Below are 4,867 nucleotides of genomic sequence, written 5' to 3' on the forward strand. Positions count from 1 at the left end.
GGTTGAGTTTAGTCATTCTCAATGAACCATTTAGTTGGCTTCATAAAGTCGTGAATTAAAGAACCCGTCTAGGTGATGTTACAGATGGATGGATACCTGGGCTAGGTGGACCCTCCTGGCCGCTGAAGGCAAGGCGGGGGGCCCAGACCTTGAAAGTCCTGGGAAGAGGCCATCCTCCCAGGCGGCTGCTTTGACGAGAGGCTGGGGCACCACACTCTACACGACGCACCGCTCGACAAAGAAGGCACCGTAAGTCTGTTTTGAGAGCCTCCCACGGCATTCGTGATTCCCATACAGAAATTCCAATGTATGCCCCTCCCCCGACACGGGCTTCGGGTAAACTGAGGCATCGCTGCCCTGCCAGCTAACAGTGGAGGTGGCCGGGTGGACTCATCGTGGTCAGCAGACACTGGCACTCGTTCTTCCTGCCCCATCCTGGGCAGGGCAGGAAGTGCAGCAGGCTCTTGACCCCACCCCTACCCCTCTGCGGCTCATACCTACACACACACACACACACTCTTGTGTGCATACACATACGTGCTCGCGCGCAGACATACACATTCATACACAAGACTTCTAAAGACCACACACACACAAACGGACATGTACACAAATTTCTATACACAGAGACCCATTCTAACGCACAGTCGTGCAGAGATACAGGTACACAGACCCTGACACTCGTACAAGACACACCCTCGCGAAATACAGACTCCATACCCTCAGACACACCCATGAGCGAGCGCACACCACACGTTCCCTCTTCATTTGCCCTTCGGAGAGAAGGCAGCACCTCAACTGCCCCATGTGGGTGGCTTCTTCATGGTTCCAGGCAGAGAGAGGCTTAACTGCCAGGCCCTCCCCTGCCACTCCCCCACCGTGGCCACTCAAACGCACACTGGGACCCAGCTTTCCCCTGCCTGTCCGGTCTTCTCTTCCCCCGCACCACAGCCTCTCTCACCACAGCATGCTCCCCTCACCCACTCCAGCCTCTGACATAAACACACACACACACACACACAGAGCATGCTGGCTGGTGCTTTCCCTCTCTCCCTCTCTCGGCTGGCTTGCTGTCACACAGGGCTGCTCTGTCTCCAGCCTTTCCCGGTCACGTCCGAGCCATTTGCCTGTCAGCTCTACCCCTGCCCCCCACCCCCAGCTTTGGTCCTTGTCTCATGCACAAACACACACGGCCCTGTGCAGACACCCCGTATCTGTCTGTCTGTCTCCTGCACACACGGAACAACCTGAGCCATGGCAAGTGGAAGAGGGTGCCGGGCCTGATGGAGGCTGTTATTCTTAGCCCTGTCACTGAACACTTCCACCCCCCACCCCCCAGCTCAGTCCCTGCCCTGCCCATCACCCTCCCCGTGAGACAGAGCCAAACCTGAGACCAATCGAATCCCCCATCTTCGGAGAGGGAGGGAAGCTAGTAGGGGATTGTAGCCCGGCACTGAAAAGGAGCAGAAAATGGGATTTATTTTTGCTGTTCCCCACCACCACCCCCCCTCCCCCCTCACACCTCCAGCTGCTCAGAGAGCAGTTGTGTGGGGACCAGGGAAGGGAATTTGCATTTGAAAATATTTGTTGGTTGGCCTGAAACATTTGGTGTGTTGCTGACCCAATTGTGTGTGTGTGTGTGTGTGTGTGTGTGTGTGTGTGTGTGTAGGGGGCGTGGGTGAGAAGACACTGAGGAAGCAATAGTCAAGAGAGGTCACCAGGCAATGTTTCCTTACCCCTTTCTTGCTTAGGAGCTGGAACCAGCCGTAAATAGATCAGACCCATGCCCAGCTTCTGCTCAGCCCTAGGGATTGCCAGCTCCTGGCCTTCTCTGTGCCACTTGGGCCCTCTCTAGGCCTCCACACCTGCCAGGAGTTGAAGAGGGACCCTGGGGGAGAGAGCTCTACCCCCAGGAAGTCCCATAGATATGTCAAACCCAAAGTGCTTGGTATTTTCCTCTAAATACCTCCTCCTCCCCTGTGTCCCCTTTGCTGGAAACTTGGAAGATCCCTAGCTTCCTCCCTGCCTTCTCCTTTCTGGCTGGGGGTCAAAATTCTACCTCAGCCGGTGCCCTCCAAGCATTCTCTTGTCCCCATTCCCATGAGCAGAGCCCCGGTAGGCCCTTCTTTAGCTTTTGCCAGGACCACTGCAGTAGCTCCTAGCTGGCCTCCCACCCTTGGTTTCCCTGCCTGCCAGTTCATCCTCCAAACGGCTGTCAGTGATGTGTTAAAAAGTAAAAACCACAGGGCACCTGAGTGGCTCGGTCAGTTAAGCATCTGACTTCATTGTGGCTCACAGTTTGTGACAGCACGGAGCTTGCTTGGGATTCTCTCGTTCCCTCTCTCTCTGCCCCTCCCCTTCTCTGTCTGTCTCTCTCAAAAATAAATTTTTTAAAAAAGGTGAAATTAAAAAAAAACCTGACAATGTCATTCTCCTGCTCCAAACCCTTCCCCGGTAGCCAGCAGGTAGAGGGGAGACCCCTTGGGTGGCATGCCAGCCTCCTCGTTCGGTTCTTTGTCCCTTACAGCTCCACTCCCCACTGCACAGAGCCAGTGGCTCCCTGAGCACAGCAGGCCCTTCCGTGCCTCTCTGCCTGCCTGGCCACATTCCCTACAATGCTTTTTCTCTCTTCTTTACCTGGGGTGAATATCATTGTGAAAGCTCTGCGTCCCTCCACCTGCCAGGTTTTCAATCTTCTCTCTGCTCTTAGATGCTTACAGCACTATTGCCCCTCAAGTTATTCCCACCTCCATGCTTTTGCCAGTTCAGGCCTCTCATCTGAACGTTCTCTCCACTTGACTCAGTCCTGGCCAGCACGAGTCTCACCTCTCTGACACAGACTCTTTCCTTCGGGATTTTCCAGTCTGTGGCCCACACCAGGCCTCAGATTCTTATGCCCTGCATGGTCCACACGGCTTCCTGTGCATGAGTGTGGGATCACCTCATCTGGCCTGTGAACTCCCAAGGGGTGTTGGGGGGTGGTGTGGAGCTCCTGCCAGAGAGCCCCCACGAATTCAGAGCAGTGCTGGGCTCACAGCCAGGGCTTGGGGTCTTTGGAGGGGAGAGGCAGGGGTGCTGAGTTCAAGTTTGGAAGAGTGGGGGGAAAGGATCCCTCAGCAGGTGCTGAGTGAAGATGGGCTGCAGTCTGCTGAGACTCCAGCTCATAGGGCTGGGCAAGGGGACACAAGGGCACTCTCACCTGGCAGCTACTAGTGAAGACTGACCCCAGCAGATATGCCAGAGGTGGGGGGCGCTGGGCAGGCTCTGGCTCTGACATTGGTCTGCTGAGAGTCCAGGAGAGTGAGAGGCTCAGAGGGAGAGAGGCAGAGACAGAGGCTTAGAGGCCTAGGCAGGGACTGTGAATGAGACAGACACATGCAGAAAGAGAGAGGGACAGAGAGAAAAAGAGGAGATAGAGACACAGTCACCAAAAGAGAGACAGACTCAAAGACAGACTGAAAGACACAGAAAAAGGTTTACAGACGCTCAAAGTCAGAAACAAAATCATAGAAAGGAAGAGAAAGAGAGATGAATAGAAGAGACAAAAGGGAGGTAGGCAGAGAGGACAGGAAGAGGCAGAGAGAGGGAGGCAGGTGTCAGGAGAGACATAGACAGACATATGGGTACAGGAGAACCTGAGAGAAGGTCAACAAACATGTACACACCTAATGAAGGGAGCCAGGAAACCACCTAAAGGGACAGAGAGGGTGTTGAGGGGGGGAAGGCTCCAGCCTGATGCTCCGAGGGGACCAGGGCAGGCCGGGGCCTGTCAGCGAGGCTCCTCTCCTGGGCTGGGAACTGTGGGTGGAAAGCAGGGCTGGCTGGAAGGGCTCTGCAAGTCAGAGGAGAGCCTTGGTCCCTTCAGGATCCAGAGTTGCCCCAACAGGAGCCCCAGGAAGGGAGACCCAATGGCAGGGGGCGATAGGTCCAAGCCTTGAAGCCAGATGGGCCAGGGGTTGCTGGGTCCAGAGGAGCTTCCTGAACGTGGAGCCTCTTACTCTCAGCAGGAAGGGAGCTTCTGGGGAACCACAGGGCTAAGCCCCTTGGAGACCCTCACAGGGAGGGTGCCTTGCATCTATGCCTGAGCCCCAGGTAGATTTCCCAGGGCCTTGGCAATGCATTCCACTGTCCCGCTGCTCAACACAGAGCCTATTGGAAGTCCTCCCTGATGTCTAATTCAGATACCTCCCACTGCAAGTGCAGCCCACTCAACTCTTTAGGAGGCTTAAAAAGAAAAAAAAAAAAAAAAAAAAACTCTGCTGAAATTCGAATGCCACAGAGTACTAAGACAAAGACCCCTTTCTACACAGTTCCACCCCTCCTACACCTCTCTCCCCCTCCGCACCCCCTTCCTTACTGCAGGCTAAATTGGCAGTGGAGAGGTTTTGAGTCAACAAATGCAGTGGGCTGGGGAAGGGAGCCCTGAAGGGGATTCCTGTCTTGGAGACATTTGCTGACAGCAGTTACTGTGACAACAAGGAAGGCCTGCCACAGACCCGCAAGCGGCCCCTGCATCCTGCCGGCTGCCCCTGCCAGTTCCAGCTCTCTGTCCCCTGTCCCACTTCATTCACTTACTCGTTCATTCATTCGTTCTGTCCTTTACTCCACAATCTTTTGGATACCAACCATGCGTCCAGCACCTGTTTGGTATTTTTATATTTACGGTCTCATTCGGTCCTCACAACAACCCAGGAAGTGATCTGTTATATTTCCTTTAACAACATAGAAAGCCGAAACCCCAGAACACTGAAGTGACTTGCCCAAGGTCATGCAGATGATTAAGCTGGGATTTGAACCCAGGTCTGTCTGACTTCCCAAATCAGCGTGTGGCCCTCTGGGCAGTGCCAGAAAGCCAAGTGCTAGGTGG

The sequence above is a fragment of the Puma concolor genome, chromosome C2, assembly GCF_028749965.1.
Source record: "Puma concolor isolate L17-30 chromosome C2, mPumCon1.1.hap2, whole genome shotgun sequence".
In the NCBI taxonomy this organism is placed as follows: domain Eukaryota; kingdom Metazoa; phylum Chordata; class Mammalia; order Carnivora; family Felidae; genus Puma; species Puma concolor.